Here is an 18225-nt window from a genome sequence, read left to right as displayed (position 1 = left end):
TGTTGGGGCTCCTGCTAAATGTTAGATTCTGATATATAGATTCTGGGGGCCCGAGAGCCCTCTTCCCTTGAGAAGCGTTCCTCTTTGGGGAAGACAGCAGTGTGGGGGGTCTCGTACCCGAGCACAATGTCTATCCTGATTCACGGTAACATGCCATTTGTAGTAGCGGTCAGAGGTCTACCCGGGGGCTTTGTTCCTCGTTGACCCTTCATTTTCTCTTCCACAGGTCTGGGACTCTTGTCTTCGGTCTTTGACTAGCCTTTGGGCTGGGACCATTAACCTGGAGGGAAGGTCGGGATCGGTTATTCTATGCAGTGTTGACCATTTTCTTCCAGGGTCGGTCCGCTCCTTTGGTGGGATGACTTTTGATGTCCTCCTCTTTTCTACTGGCGTCTGGTGCTGGGAGGAGACACTCCTTGGAAGGCTGTTCTGGAGCCCTTGGAAGGTTTGCGGTTTGAAACCAGCTACAGCTTTTGCACTTTGAATGTGTGCTAGCAGGCTTTAAAAGCCTTTCTGTCGTTTGGGTTTCACAATGGTTGAGTCAGCTTTCCTACCTGGAAGCTGGTCATTGAGAGTTCCTGTTCAGACAGTTTGGTGTTCTTTTGGAGAGCTCTTTTCTAACTGCTGGGATAGTTATCTTATTTCTGCTGTCTCTGCTTGCCTAGCCTGCAGGTTTCAATCTGATACGAGGCAACAGGGAACTCATGTTTTTCTGGAGTACCTTATGGTATGGTACTGAGTCAGGGATATGAGGGTGTCCCTCGAGTCCTTTTTGGGACGTGTTTCCCTGTGTATGGATCTCTTTTTTATTAGGTCCTTGTGTTTCTAGGGAGTTCGTTTCCCTGGGCGCTACTATCGTAAGACAACCATGGGTTGTTCTATGTTTGTTGAGCTGTGTGGAATGATCCTTTGGATTTCTCCTGGGAATCTGTTCTCCCTTTTTGGGACAGATAGTGGTCCTTCGCTTTCGGCTGGGCTGACTCCTCGGAGGCTGTTTGGGCTTGACGGACTCTGGGACTGAGTGGTCTCTAGTTCGGCTTTGCTGGTGGTGTAACTAATGTGCAGTTACCTGGGCTTCGGGTTTTCACCTGTGTCGTCTATATTTTTATAGGGTGTCGGGAAATTTTAGGCTGTGGTGCCTTTCGAAGGGGGCGCATTTTTTACCCACTGATTGTTTGCATTCAGTGTCCTCTAGCTTGGGTATTGATGCTTACCTGATAATTTTCTTTTCTTCTGACGGGAAGAGTCCACAGCTCCCGCCCGTGTTTTTATCTATGAGGCGGCTGTATTTTTTTTTTTGTTCTTCTGGCATCTTTTTTCACCCTATTTCTCCTACTGTTCCTTGTTCCCTTGGCAGAATGACTTGGGGATGAGGGAGGTGGGGGAGGTATTTGAGCCTTTGGCTAGGGTGTCTTTGCCTCCTCCTGGTGGCCAGGTTCTGTATTTCCCAAAAGTAATGAATGCAGCTGTGGAAGTACAATATAGCACTGAAAGTTTTGTCACATTTATACTTTGTGTTTTGTATTTTATATTATTTAGACTTCAGATTTTGTCCTTTAGGTTTTATGACATTTAAGCTTTGTACTTTTTACTTTGTTTTTTAATGCATTTAGATTCTGTATACAGCAGTGTATTTAGGACTGTGATTTTTGTGATTATGCTTTGAAAGTTTCTGTGCAACTTTTAGAAATTAAGAATATACTTCTGTATATCTTTTACAAATTACTTTGAACTTTGTATTTTTTCTATGTGAAATAAGAATGACAATTTCAGAAAGTGGAAGGGACCAAGGAGTTCCCTGGGCTGAATAGGGGAGTTCCAGGGTGAGTCTGAATCTCTCTAACAACCCTCATTATATTCTCTAAACATTTTACACCTTGAGGTCTCACTGATTTATTTCACCACCTGTATGCAGGTGAAGATTGCTTAAAATTCACAATATAATTATTTAATTGTCAGAAAAGTAATGTATACTAAACTAGAGGCAAATGCAAGTTAAATTGTAGTGAAAAAAATCATTTTCATTTGTATTTGCTGCAAACTGTTGTTCACCTGTTAAATTCACTCTTCCTTGTGATATTCTCTATCCCAGAGAGCTCTCTATGGGAGTCAGCTCTCATCTCTCTGGGGGCCAGATTGTTAAAACTTTGTCAAACATGAAAATCAAGCTGATACTTGCATGGCTCTTACTTACAAGTTGTGAGAAGTCTCCCATATAATGTAATGGAGCTTGCTGTAAAGGGAAACTTAATTGGGGAGAGCACAATTACCATGTAGCAGACGGCGCACTATAAAAATTAAATCTTGCAGCCAATACTAATTAGATTACCTTTTTCCACTGTATTGTCTTTATTTTTCTATCCGTGTGTTTTTCTATTAGGACAATAACACCTAGATTTAGAGTTTTGCGTTAGATACGCGTGGTTTTTTTCCCCCGCACCTTTTAAATAACGCTGGTATTGAGAGTTCTCTGAAGGGCTGCGTTAGGCTCAAAAAAGGGAGCGTACAGGCATATTTACCGCCACTGCAACTCTCAATACCAGCGTTGCTTACGGACGCGGCCAGCTTAAAAAACGTGCTCGTGCACGATTCCCCCATAGGAAACAATGGGGCAGTTTGAGCTGAAAAAAACCTAACACCTGCAAAAAAGCAGCGTTCAGCTCCTAACGCAGCCCCATTGTTTCCTATGGGGAAACACTTCCTAAGTCTGCACCTAACACCCTAACATGAACCCCGAGTCTAAACACCCCTAACCTTACACTTATTAACCCCTAATCTGCTGCCCCCGCTATCGCTGACCCCTGCATTACACTTTTAACACCTAATCTGCCGCTCCGGACACCGCCGCAACCTACATTATCCCTATGTACCCCTAATCTGCTGCCCCTAATATCGCCGACACCTATATTATATTTATTAACCCCTAATTTGCCCCCCCCCAACGTCGCCGCTACCTTACCTACACTTATTAACCCCTAATCTGCCGACCGGACCTCAACGCTACTATAATAAATGTATTAACCCCTAAAGCTAAGTCTAACCCTAACACCCCCCTAAGTTAAATATAATTTAAATCTAATGAAATAAAATAAATCTTATTAAATAAATTATTCCTATTTAAAGCTAAATACTTACCTGTAAAATAAACCCTAATATAGCTACAATATAAATAATAATTACATTGTAGCTATTTTAGGATTTATATTTATTTTACAGGCATCTTTGTATTTATTTTAAAGGGACAGTAAACCTTAAAAATAATGTTATATAATTCTGCACATAGTGCAGAATTATATAACATTATTTAGGTGCTATAGCCATAAAACCCTTTTTTACCTTTTAAAATGTAAAAATGACAGCGCTCTTACAGACCCGCTCTCTGCTCTCTGCTGAGCGGGTCTGTAATATTTAGTCAGCGCATCGGGCCAGCTGTATAGTCACAGCCCGGCCCGACCGCGCCATAGCACTAAGTGCAGCTCGCTCCTGTGACAGGAGCGAGCTGCACTTAGTCTTATGGCGCGATCAGGCCGGGCTGTGACTATACAGCTGGCCCGATGCGCTGACTAAATATTACAGACCCGCTCAGCAGAGAGCAGAGAGCGGGTCTGTAAAAGCGCTGTCATTTTTACATTTTAAAAGGTAAAAAAGGGTTTTATGGCTATAGCACCTAAATAATGTTATATAATTCTGCACTATGCAGAATTATATAACATTATTTTTAAGGTTTACTGTCCCTTTAAATAGGTACAATAGCTATTAAATAGTTAATAACTATTTAATAGCTACCTAGTTAAAATAATTACAAAATTACCTGTAAAATAAATCCTAACCTAAGTTACAATTAAACCTAACACTACACTATCAATAAATTAATTAAATAAACTACCTACAATTACCTACAATTATCTACAATTAAATCAACTAAACTAAATTACAAAAAAAACCAAACACTAAATTACAAAAAATAAAAAAAGATTACAAGAATTTTAAACTAATTACACCTACTCTAAGCCCCCTAAAAAAATATCAAAGCCCCCCAAAATAAAAAAATGCCCTACCCAAATCTAAAATAAAAAGTTTACAGCTCTTTTACCTTACCAACCCTTAAAAGGGCCTTTTGCGGGGCATGCCCCAAAGAATTCAACTCTTTTGCCTGTAAAAAAACATACAATACCCCCCCCCCCAATAGAATGCAAGCTCAATCTGATTGGCTGATTGGATCAGCCAATCCGATTGAACTTGAATCTGATTGGCTGATTCAATTAGCCAATCAGATTTTTCCTACCTTAATTCCGATTGGCTCATAGAATCCTATCAGCCAATCGGAATTTGAGGGACGCCATCTTGGATGACATCCCTTAAAGGAACCATCATTCGTCGTCTAGTCGTCGGGAGAAGAGGATGTTCTGCGCCGGAGGTCTTGAAGATGGAGCCGCTCCTCGTCGGATGGATGAAGATAGAAGATGCCGCTTGGATGAAGATGTTTGCCGGTCCGGATCTCCTCTTCTTGCCAGAGAGGATGAAGACTTTGGAGCCTCTTCTGGACGGATCGTTGATACCTGGCATGGTGAAGATAAGGTAGGGAGATCTTCAGGGGCTTAGTGTTTTTTAAGCGGGGTTTGGGTTAGATTAGGGGTATGTGGGTGGTGGGTTGTAATGTTGGGGGGGGGATATTGTATGTTTTTTTACAGGCAAAAGAGCTGAATTCTTTGGGGCATGCCCCGCAAAAGGCCCTTTTAAGGGCTGGTAAGATAAAAGAGCTGTAAACTTTTTATTTTAGATTAGGGTAGGGCATTTTTTTACTTTGGGGGGGCTTTGTTATTTTTTTAGGGGGCTTAGAGTAGGTGTAATTAGTTTAAAATTCTTGTAATCTTTTTTTTTTTCTTTCTTTCATGTAATTGGCAAGAGTCCATGAGCTAGTGACATATGGGATATGGGATATACAATCCTACCAGGAGGTGCAAAGTTTCCCAAACCTCAAAATGCCTATAAATACACCCCTCACCACACCCACAATTCAGTTTTACAAACTTTGCCTCCTATGGAGGTGGTGAAGTAAGTTTGTGCTAAGATTTCTACGTTGATATGCTCTTCTCAGCATTGTTGAAGCCCGATTCCTCTCAGAGTACAGCGAATGTCAGAGAGACGTGAAGGGAGTATCACCTATTGAATACGATGATTTCGCTAACAGGGGTCTTTTTCATGGGTTCTCTGTTATCGGTCGTAGAGATTCATCTCCTACTTCCCTTTTCAGATCGACGATATACTCTCAATTTACCATCACCTCTACTAATAACTGTTTTAGTACTGGTTTGGCTATCTGCTATATGTGGATGGGTGTCTTTTGGTAAGTATGTTTTCATTACTTAAGACACTCTAAGCTATGGTTTGGCACTTTATGCAAATTATATAAAGTTCTAAATATATGTATTGTATATTTGCCATGAGTCAGGTTCATGTATTTCCTTCTGCAGACTGTCAGTTTCATATTTGGGAATATAAACACTTTAAGAAATTTATTTCTTACCTGGGGTTTAGTCTTTTTTCAATTTGACTACTTTTTGCAATTGCGGGTGTTAGGCCAGCGGGTGCGTCAAATGTTAGACTTTATTGCGTCATTTTTGGCGCAAACTTTTTTGGCGTGGAAAAATACGTTTTTAAAGCAACTTCGTCATTTCTAGTGTCATACGTGACGCCGAGACCTTTCACACGGCGGCGTCATTAGTGACGCAAGTGTGTCATTTATGGTCATTTTTGGCGCCAAAAAAGTTTACGTTACGTTGTGTGTCATACTTGGCGCCAATTTTTCTTCATTATTTCAATACCCCATTGTTGTTTGCCTCCTGCTTTCTTTTCTATCAAGAGGCCTATGGTTTTGCATTTTTTCCCATTCCTGAAACTGTCATTTATGGAAATAGATAATTTTGCTTTATATGTTGTTTTTTCTCTTACATTGAGCAAGATGTCCCAATCTGATCCTGCCTCTGAAGTTTCTGCTGGAACATTGCTGCCTGACATCGGTTCTACCAAAGCTAAGTGCATTTGTTGTAAAATTGTAGAAATTATTCCACCGAATGTCATTTGTAATAGTTGTCATGATAAACTTTTACATGCAGATAGTGTTTCTATCAGTAATAGTACATTGCCAGTTGCAGTTCCTTCAACTTCTAATGTGCATGATATACCTGTAAATTTTAAAGAATTTGTTTCTGATTCTATTATGAAGGCTTTGTCTGCATTTCCACCTTCTAATAAACGTAAAAGGTCTTTTAAAACTTCTCATTTAGCTGATGAAATTTCAAATGACCAACAACATAATAATTCATCCTCTTCTGATGAGGATCTATCTGAAACAGAAGATCCTTCCTCAGATATTGACACTGACAAATCTACTTATTTATTTAAAATAGAGTATATGCGTTCTTTATTAAAATAAGTGTTAATTACTTTGGATATTGAGGTAACCAGTCCTATTGACGTTCAGTCTAATAAACGTTTAAATGCTGTTTTTAAACCTCCTGTGGTTTCCCCAGGTGTTTTTCCCATTCCTGAGGCTATTTCTGATATGATTTCTAGGGAATGGAATAAGCCAGGTACTTCCTTTATTCCTTCTTCAAGGTTTAAGAGATTGTATCCTTTACCAGCAAAATCTATAGAGTTTTGGGAAAAGATCCCCAAAGTTGATGGGGCTATTTCTACTCTTGCTAAACGTACCACTATTCCTATGGAAGAAAGCACTTCCTTTAGGGATCCTTTAGATAGGAAACTTGAATCTTATCTAAGGAAGGCCTATTTATATTCAGGTCATCTTCTCAGACCTGCTATTTCTTTGGCTGATGTTGCGGCTGCATCAACTTTCTGGTTGGAAAATTTAGCGCAACACGAATTGGATTTTGACATATCTAGCATTGTTCTCTTACTGCAACATGCTAATCATTTTATTTGTGATGCCATTTTTGATATTATCAAAATTGATGTTAGATCCATGTCTTTAGCTGTATTAGCTAGAAGAGCTTTGTGACTTAAATCTTGGAATGCTGATATGACATCTAAATCTACATTACTATCTCTTTCTTTCCAAGGTAATAATTTATTTGGTTCTCAGTTGGATTCTATTATTTCAACTATCACTGGAGGAAAAGGAGTTTTTTTGCCTCAGGATAAAAAAACCTAAGGGTAAATCTAAGGCTTCTAACCGTTTTCGTTCCTTTCGTCAGAATAAGGAACAAAAACTCAATCCTCCTCCAAAGGAATCTGCTTCCAGTTGGAAGCCTTCCTCAAATTGGAATAAATCCAAGCCATTTAGGAAACCAAAGTCTGCCCCTAAGTCTGCATGAAGGTGCGGCCCTCATTCCAGCTCAGCTGGTAGGGGGCAGATTAAGTTTTTTCAAGGATTTTTGGATAAAATCTGTCCAAAATCATTGGATTCAGAGCATTGTCTCTCAAGGGTATCGAATAGGATTCAAAGTAAGACCTCCTGTGAGAAGATTTTTTCTCTCACGCATCCCTGTAAATCCAGTAAAAGCTCAGGCTTTTCTGAAGTGTGTTTCAGACCTGAAGTCTTCAGGGGTAATCATGCCAGTTCCTCCTCAGGAACAAGGTTTGGGGTTTTATTCAAACCTATTCATTGTACCAAAGAAAGAAAATTTGTTCAGACCAGTTCTGGATCTGAAAATTTTGAATCGTTATGTAAGAGTACCAACTTTCAAGATGGTGACTATAAGGACTATTCTGCCTTTTGTTCAGCAAGGACATTATATGTCCACAATAGACTTGCAGGATGCATACCTTCATATTCCGATTCATCCAGAACACTTTCAGTTTCTGAGATTCTCTTTTCTAGACAAGCACTACCAATTTGTTGCTCTTCCATTTGGCCTAGCAACAGCTCCAAGAATCTTTTCAAAGGTTCTGGGTGCCCTACTATTTGTAATCAGAAAACAGGGTATTGCAGTGTTTCCTTATTTGGACGATATCTTGGTACTAGCTCAGTCTTTACATTCTGCAGAATCTCACACGAATCAACTAGTGTTGTTTCTTCGGAAACATGGTTGGAGGATCAATTTACCAAAAAGTTTCTTGATTCCTCAGACAAGGGTCACCTTTTTAGGCTTCCAGATAGATTCAGTGTCCATGACTTTGTCTCTAACAGACAAGAGATGTTTAAAATTGGTCGCAGCATGCCGGCTCCTTCAGTCTCAGTCATTCCCTTCAGTGGCTATGTGCATGGAAGTTTTAGGTCTCATGACTGCAGCATCGGACGCAATCCCCTTTGCTCGTTTTCACATGAGACCTCTACAGCTTTGTATGCTGAATCAATGGTGCAGGGATTATACAAAGATATCACAATTAATATCCTTGAATCCCAATATACGACACTCTCTGACATGGTGGATAGATCACCATCGTTTGGTTCAAGGGGCTTCTTTTGTTCGCCCAACCTGGACTGTGATCACAACAGTTGCAAGTCTTTCCGGTTGGGGAGCTGTTTGGGGATCTCTGACAGCACAAGGGGTTTGGAAATCTCAAGAGGCGAGATTACCAATAAATATTTTAGAACTCCGTACAATTCTCAGGGCTCTTCAGTTCTGGCCTCTGCTAAAGAGAGAACCGTTCATTTTTTTTCAGACAGACAATATCACAACTGTGGCTTATGTCAATCATCAGGGTGGGACTCACAGTCCCCAAGCTATGAAAGAAGTATCTCGGATACTTGCCTGGGCGGAATCCAGCTCCTGTCTAATCTCTGCGGTGCATATCCCAGGCGTAGACAATTGGGAGGCGGATTATCTCAGCCGCCAGACTTTACATCCAGGGAGTGGTCTCTCCATCCAGATGTGTTTTCTCAGATTGTTCAGATGTGGGGGCTTCCAGAGATAGATCTCATGGCCTCTCGTCCATACAAGAAACTTCCCAGATACCTGTCCAGGTCCAGGGATGTTCAGGCGGAAGCAGTGGATGCGCTGACACTTCCTTGGTGTTATCAACCTGCTTACATCTTCCCGCCTCTAGTTCTCCTTCCAAGAGTGTTCTCCAAAATCATCATGGAACAGTCTTTTGTGTTGCTGGTGGCTCCAGCATGGCCACACAGGTTTTGGTATGCGGATCTGGTTCGGATGTCCAGTTGCCCGCCTTGGCCACTTCCGTTACGGCCGGACCTACTATCTCAAGGTCCGTTTTTCCATCAGGATCTCAAATCATTAAATTTGAAAGCATGGAAATTGAACGCTTAGTTCTAAGTCATAGAGGTTTCTCTGGCTCAGTGATTAATACTATGTTACAAGCTCGTAAATCTGTCTCTAGAAAGATTTATTATAGAGTTTGGAAGACTTACATTTCATGGTGTTCTTCTCATAAATTCTCCTGGCATTCTTTTAGAATTCCTAGAATTTTACAGTTTCTTCAGGATGGTTTGGATAAGGGTTTGTCTGCAAGTTCCTTGAAAGGACAAATCTCCGCTCTTTCTCTTTTATTTCACAGAAAGATTGCTATACTTCCTGATATTCACTGTTTTGTACAGGCTTTAGTTCGTATTAAGCCTGTCATTAAATCAATTTCTCCTCCTTGGAGTCTTAATTTGGTTCTGAAGGCTTTACAGGCTCCTCCATTTGAGCCTATGCATTCTTTGGACATTAAACTACTTTCCTGGAAAGTTTTGTTCCTTTTGGCTATTTCTTCTGCTGGAAGAGTTTCTGAGCTATCTGCTCTTTCTTGTGAGTCTCCTTTTCTGATTTTTCATCAGGATAAGGCAGTTTTGCAGACTTCTTTTCAATTTTTACCTAAGGTTGTGAATTCTAACAACATTATTAGAGAAATTGTTGTCCCTTCCTTGTGTCCTAATCCTAAGAATTCTTTGGAGAGATCCTTACATTCTTTGGATGTGGTAAGAGCTTTGAAATATTATGTGGAAGCTACTAAAAATTTCAGGAAGACTTCCAGTTTATTTGTTTTATTTTCTGGTCCTAGGAAAGGTCAGAAAGCTTCTGCTATTTCCTTAGCTTCTTGGTTGAAACTTTTGATTCATCAAGCTTATTTGGAGTCGGGTCAAACCCCGCCTCAGAGAATTACAGCTCATTCTACTAGATCAGTCTCCACTTCGTGGACTTTTAAGAATGAAGCTTCAGTTGATCAGATTTGTAAAGCAGCAACTTGGTCCTATTTGCATACATTTACTAAATTCTACCATTTTGATGTATTTGCTTCTTCGGAAGCAGTTTTTGGTAGAAAAGTTGTTCAGGCAGCTGTTTCAGTTTGATTCTTCTGCTTTTGATTTAAGTTTTTTTCTTTCAAAAGTGAAAATAACTTATTTTTTGGGTTGTGGATTATTTTTTCAGCGGAATATGGCTGTTTTTATTTTATTCCCTCCCTCTCTAGTGACTCTTGAGTGGAAGACTCCACATCTTGGGTATTGATATCCCATATGTCACTAGCTCATGGACTCTTGCCAATTACATGAAAGAAAACATTATTTATGTAAGAACTTACCTGATAAATTCATTTCTTTCATATTGGCAAGAGTCCATGAGGCCCACCCTTTTTATGGTGGTTATGATTTTTTGTATAAAGCACAATTATTTCCAAATTTCCTTTGTTGATGCTTTCTACTCCTTTCTTTATCACCCCACAGATTAGGGGGTAATAAATATAATATAGGGGTCGGTGATGTTAGGGGCAGCAGATTAGGGGTACATAGGGATAATGTAGGTTGCGGCGGTGTGCGGTCGGCATATTAGGGGTTAAAAAATTTTATTAGAGTGGCGGCGATGTGGGAGGACCTCGGTTTAGGCGTACATAGGAAGTTTATGGGTGTTAGTGTACTTTAGAGCACAGTAGTTAAGAGCTTTATGAACCGGCGTTAGCCCAGAAAGCTCTTAACTCCTGGCTTTTTTCTGCGGCTGGAGTTTGGTCGTTAGAGTTCTACCGCTCACTTCAGCCAAGACTCTAAATACCGGCGTTAGAAAGATCCCATTGAAAAGATAGGATACGCAATTGACGTAAGGGGATCTGCGGTATGGAAAAGTCGCGGCTGGAAAGTGAGCGTTAGACCCTTTCCTGCCTGACTCTAAATACCAGCGGGCGGCCAAAACCAGCGTTAGGATCCCCTAACGCTGGTTTGGACGGCTGACGCAGAACTCTAAATCTAGGCGAATGTGTTTGCAAGAAAAATCAACGAGATCTACAGGGAAAAATGTTTACAGAATATTCCATACCTGGCACAGAAATTTCAGATATGCCCATGGAATTCCCCTGTTCAACCCACTAGAATTTTACAATCATATACGCTTTGACTTTCATATTGTAAATACGAATTTCAATTTTAGTTTTTTGCATGTGTAGTGTAGCTGTATTATAATTTCTACAGTGCAATTTACATAATATCTTTCCTGCACAATTTCAATAGAAATTGTAATTTTTTTCATAAAATATGAGTAAACCGAAACGATTGTCTGGGGTTGTCATGTTCCTTGTTCAGAGGAGAACTGCCTGGTATTTCGAGGATGGACTGCCTTTACTTGGCAGGATCAGACTGATATAGTTCAGGAAAGTTTTCCTCTGTGAAAAGCACACTGGTCTAAAAGAGGCTGCTTCAAGGTGGTAAATCACCATAGAACTAGCTGATGAGCTGTTGTTCGTTCCTGGTAGAGCGCTTCTCTCTTCGTATGCAAAGTTTAATTTTGACTTGACTGACCCTTTAAAGGGACACTTAAGTCAATATTAAACTATAATGATTCAGATAGAGCATGCAGTTATAAGAGACTTTCCAATCTACTTCCATTATCAGATTGTGCACACTAGATTACAAGTGGAGCGCTAAATTATTGCGTTCCCGCAAATGGGCCAATTTACACGTTTGCAGGAGCGCGATAATCAACCAGCCAATACAAGTGGATGGTTATTGCTACCGCAAGCTTGCGTTAGCAATTAGCTCTCTGAAAATTAACCAGAGATTATTAAGTTTCTAAAAGTGCCCCAGAAGCCCTCAATATAGAGGGCATAGTGTTGTTATTTTAAAAAAATCTACCTTTTTTTTTTTAATAACTCCTTAACGACTAAAGACGTGCCAGGCACGTCCTACATTGGGTGTCAGTTAATGACCAAGGACATGCCTGGCACGTCCTCTGGGGTTTCAAGCGCTGGAAGCGATTGTGATCGCTTTCAGGTTATTGCAATGATGTCTCAATATTGAGGCATCCTGCAATACCCCTTTTTTACCCATCGATGCAGAGAGAGACACTTTGTGACCCTCTCTGAATCGGCCAGAGATGGTGCCGATCGTTAGTGGGTGGGAGCCATAACAGGGAGGAGGGTGGGTGGCCCATCGCTGGAGGATATCCAGTGCCGGGCGGATGGGAGAGGAGTGTGCACGGGAGGCGAGAGGGAGTGTGCGCAGGGGGGATCCACTACACTATGGAACAAAATTGGGAGAGGGGGGGATACATGTTGGGAAAGTGATCTGGGAGGGGGGTAGGGTATTGAGGTGGACAGCTGACAGTAACAAGATGAAGACCATATTAATGAGCATCTACACCAACATTCTGATGGTTTGATATACAATAAAGATCTACTTTTCGTTCCTCTATCCCTGCAAATCGAATTCATGATTCACCCATTTCTGGACATCCCGGAATTAACAAAACCTTGGAATTGTTGAAGAGATCATTCTGGTGGCCTAACATGTTCAAATCTGCCAAGGAATTCATTCAATCTTGTAGCGTTTATGCTCACTTGAAGCATACAAAACAATCTCCATATGGTTTAATTATGTCGCTTCCAGTTCCTACTAAACCTTGGGAAGAAATAGGCATGGACTTCATAGTAGACCTACCTCTTTCAGATAAAAATAATACCATACTTGTAATAGTTGACCATCTGACGAAAATGGCTCACTTCATTCCATTTCATTGCCTTCCGACCGCTAGTCAAACTGCTCAACTGTTTGTTGATCACATCTTCAGAATTCACGGACTGCCAAGTACCATTACCTCATATAGAGGATCACAGTTTACTTCAAAATTCTGGACTCACTTCTGCAAACAACTTCAAATACAACACAATTATAGTACAGCCTACCATCCCCAAACCAATGGGCAAACAGACAAGACCAACCAATGGTTGGAGCAGTATTTAAGGTGTTATTGTACATTCCAACAATCTCGCCCCTCTTACCATAGCTTGGAAATCACACACTCATCCTCAGCCCTGGCATACTCCTCTGACTCAGTACCTACGCAGATGTTCCCGTACTGCTGAGCGGCACTGGAGAAAATCTTGCAGTTCTGCAGATTTTCTTCATTACAAATTCATCTTGAACTCCTACTATTCTGCCCTTAATCTCCATAAGCAACACTACTTCTCTAATCTTTCTTCAAACCCAAAACGTCTGTTCTCCACTTTCAATACTCTCCTCCGCCCTCCCCCACCTCCTAATACAACTTCTCTGTCAACTCAAGACTTTGCCAGCCACTTCAATAACAAAATGACGAAAATGGCTCACTTCATTCCATTTCATTGCCTTCCGACCGCTAGTCAAACTGCTCAACTGTTTATTGATCACATCTTCAGAATTCACGGACTGCCAAGTACCATTACCTCATATAGAGGATCACAGTTTACTTCAAAATTCTGGACTCACTTCTGCAAACAACTTCAAATACAACACAGTTATAGTACAGCCTACCATCCCCAAACCAATGGGCAAACAGACAAGACCAACCAATGGTTGGAGCAGTATTTAAGGTGTTATTGTACATTCCAACAATCTCGCCCCTCTTACCATAGCTTGGAAATCACACACTCATCCTCAGCCCTGGCATACTCCTCTGACTCGGTACCTACGCAGATGTTCCCGTACTGCTGAGCGGCACTGGAGAAAATCTTGCAGTTCAGCAGATTTTCTTCATTACAAATTCATCTTGAACTCCTACTATTCTGCCCTTAATCTCCATAAGCAACACTACTTCTCTAATCTTTCTTCAAACCCAAAACGTCTGTTCTCCACTTTCAATACTCTCCTCCGCCCTCCCCCACCTCCTAATACAACTTCTCTGTCAACTCAAGACTTTGCCAGCCACTTCAATAACAAAATGACGAAAATGGCTCACTTCATTCAATTTCATTGCCTTCCGACCGCTAGTCAAACTGCTCAACTGTTTATTGATCACATCTTCAGAATTCACGGACTGCCAAGTACCATTACCTCATATAGAGGATCACAGTTTACTTCAAAATTCTGGACTCACTTCTGCAAACAGCTTCAAATACAACACAATTATAGTACAGCCTACCATCCCCAAACCAATGAGCAAACAGACAAGACCAACCAATGGTTGGAGCAGTATTTAAGGTGTTATTGTACATTCCAACAATCTCGCCCCTCTTACCATAGCTCGGAAATCACACACTCATCCTCAGCCCTGGCATACTCCTCTGACTCGGTACCTACGCAGATGTTCCCGTACTGCTGAGTGGCACTGGAGAAAATCTTGCAGTTCAGCAGATTTTCTTCATTACAAATTCATCTTGAACTCCTACTATTCTGCCCTTAATCTCCATAAGCAACACTACTTCTCTAATCTTTCTTCAAACCCAAAACGTCTGTTCTCCACTTTCAATACTCTCCTCCGCCCTCCCCCACCTCCTAATACAACTTCTCGGTCAACTCAAGACTTTGCCAGCCACTTCAATAACAAAATGACGAAAATGGCTCACTTCATTCAATTTCATTGCCTTCCGACCGCTAGTCAAACTGCTCAACTGTTTATTGATCACATCTTCAGAATTCACGGACTGCCAAGTACCATTACCTCATATAGAGGATCACAGTTTACTTCAAAATTCTGGACTCACTTCTGCAAACAACTTCAAATACAACACAATTATAGTACAGCCTACCATCCCCAAACCAATGGGCAAACAGACAAGACCAACCAATGGTTGGAGCAGTATTTAAGGTGTTATTGTACATTCCAACAATCTCGCCCCTCTTACCATAGCTCGGAAATCACACACTCATCCTCAGCCCTGGCATACTCCTCTGACTCGGTACCTACGCAGATGTTCCCGTACTGCTGAGTGGCACTGGAGAAAATCTTGCAGTTCAGCAGATTTTCTTCATTACAAATTCATCTTGAACTCCTACTATTCTGCCCTTAATCTCCATAAGCAACACTACTTCTCTAATCTTTCTTCAAACCCAAAACGTCTGTTCTCCACTTTCAATACTCTCCTCCGCCCTCCCCCACCTCCTAATACAACTTCTCTGTCAACTCAAGACTTTGCCAGCCACTTCAATAACAAAATCAACTCCATCAGAAATGAAATCAGCTGTCAACATAATTCCATTCTCTCACCCCCTCAAATGCTCTCAAACAACCACAACCCACATAACCTTAAATTTAGCTCATTCTCCCCTGTTACTGAGGAAGAAGTTTCGGCACTTATACTGCACTCTCACCTCACTACCTGTCCCCTTCACCCTATCCCCTCACAGCTACTCCCCTCCCTCTCTGCTACCCTTACCCCTATACTAACACACATTTTCAACCTCTCCCTCAGCACCGGTATATTTCCCTCATCATTGAAACATGCACTGGTCACACCTATCCTCAAAAAAAACTTCCCTTGATCCTACTTTTCCATCCAACTACCGCCCTATTTCCCTCCTCCCTCTAGCCTCAAAGCTTCTCGAAAAACTAGTATATGCATGCCTATCCCATTTCCTTACGTTAAACTCCCTTCTTGACCCACTGCAATCTGGATTTCGTCCCTATCACTCCACAGAGACAGCAATTGTTAAGGTTACCAACGACCTACTTACAGCAAAATCAAAAGGCCACTTCTCTCTGTTTATCCTCCTTGATCTGTCCGCAGCCTTTGACACTGTTGACCACCTTTTTTTGCTCCAAACCCTCCAATCCTTCGGCATCTGTGACACAGCCCTCTCGTGGCTCTCTTCCTACCTGTGAAACCTTACCTTTAGTGTAGCCTTCTCTGGGGCCTCCTCTGCCCCTTCACCACTTTCTTTCGGAGTACCGCCAGGCTCTGTCCTTGGTCCCCTTCTCTTCCCAATCTACACGTCATCACTAGGTTCCCTAATAAAGTCCCATGGTTTCCAATACCATTTGTATGACGATGACACCTAAATCTACTTCTCTGCACCAGACCTATCTCCTTCCTTGCTAACCCGTGTCACTAACTGTCTTTCTCAAATCTCTTCCTGGATGTCCTCTCACTACCTCAAGCTAAATCTCTCCAAAACTGAGCTCCTAATTTTCCCCCCTTCTTCCAAAATCTCCACCCCCAATCTCTCTATAACTCCATCATCACCCTTACCCCGCAAGCCCGATGTCTCAGGGTCACATTTGACTCAGATCTTTCTTTCACTCTTCACATTCACTCCTTGGCTAAAGCCTGCCGCTTCCACCTTAAAAACATCTCTAAAATTAGACACTTCCTTACACAAGACACAACTAAGATTTTAATCCACTCTCTTATTTGATTACTGCAACTCTGTCCTCTCTGGTCTCCCCACCTGTCGCCTAGCTCCTTTACAATCCATAATGAATGCCTCTGCCAGACTCATCTTCCTTACATGTCGCTCTTTATCTGCTGCACCTCTCTGCCAATCCCTTCACTGGCTTCCTCTTGCTTCTAGGATCAAACACAAAATTCTCACTCTGACATACAAAGCCCTCAACTGCACTACTGCTCCCCCCTATATCTCAGACCTTGTCTCCAGATACTCTCCCTCCCGTCCCCATCGCTCTGCTCATGGCCTCCTACTCTCCTCCTCTCTTGTTACCTCATCACACTCCCATTTACAGGACTTCTCCAGACTGGCTCCCATCTTGTGGAACTCTCTGCCTCGCTCTACAAGACTCTCCCCTAGTTTTGAAAGCTTCAAGCGCTCCCTAAAGACTCTACTGTTCAGGGATTCATACAACCTACACTAACCTTACTTTATACCAGTTCCTCTCCTCCATTGCTATCCCCTGAACCCCCTTAGCATGTAAGCCTAAGAGTCCAGCTGTTTATAGATCACCTTCTTAAGAGCTGACTACAACAGTGCAACTCTTGGCAGGGCCCTCTATCCATTTGATCCCTATAATTGTTTTGTTGTACTCCGCATTTGTTTATAGCGCTGCGGAATCTGTTGGCGCTCTACAAATAACCGATAATAATAATAATAATTCCAACAGGACAATTGGACAGCACTCTTATCCTTAGCAGAATTTGCATATAATAATTCCATCAGCACCAAAGCTACACCTTTTTATCTGAACAAAGGTTACCATCCCAATTCCCATCTATTTCCAACTAAACAAACATCTTGCCCAACTTTGAATGACACCTTAAAAGAAGTTCATAACAAATTACAGGAAACTATCAAGGCGGCTCAAAACCGCCAGAAACATTATTACGACAAAAGACACAGCAGACCACCAGATTACAAAGTTGGCAGTCTGGTCTGGTTATCCACAAAGCACTTGCGATTGAATACAGCAACAAAAAAACTTGGTGGCTTGTTTATCGGACCTTTCAAGATATCCAAGATCATAAACAAAAATACAGTGGTCCTGGACCTTCCAGCCACATATAAGATACACCATATTTTTCATGTCTCTCTTCTGAAACCGTACATCCCCACCAGAAAACCCCCTACTGACTACAGAACTTCCTCATTGCAATTTCAACCAGATCGTGAATTTGAAGTAGATTCTATTGTGGATTCAAGGAAATACCGTGGACACTTACATTACCTGGTTCACTGGAAAGGTTACTCTCATAATGAAGACATTTGGGAGCCTTCTTCTATTCTCTCAGCACCTCGATTGTTCTTGCTGTTTCATCACAGACATCCGGAGCGCTCCAGAGCTTCATCCACGGAGTGGCACCTTGAGGGGGACGTTCTGTCATATATCCCTATGTTACCAAATACAAAGAATATACCTTTAAGGGTTCACCATACTTTCTGATATAAAAGGCTCATCCCATCTCCTCCAAAGTGCTTGGTAATTTAGTATTCAACTGTGAAGTTCCCTAGTTTCCAGTTGAGGATTTTCCAGGTCTTACTTGCTAGAGTTATATCTCTACGATTTCTGCTGATTTGCCGTTTTACTTTAAACTCTTTTCTAATATTGAGTTTATCTTACTCCTACCAACCCCTGGCTTTCAGACGGCTCCATTCCGTCATACAGACCTATACAGTCTCCCTTGACAGCTGAT

The sequence above is a fragment of the Bombina bombina genome, chromosome 12 (genome assembly GCF_027579735.1).
Source record: "Bombina bombina isolate aBomBom1 chromosome 12, aBomBom1.pri, whole genome shotgun sequence".
NCBI classification, from domain to species: Eukaryota; Metazoa; Chordata; class Amphibia; order Anura; family Bombinatoridae; genus Bombina; species Bombina bombina.
Note: the sequence above shows the minus strand (reverse complement) of the source record.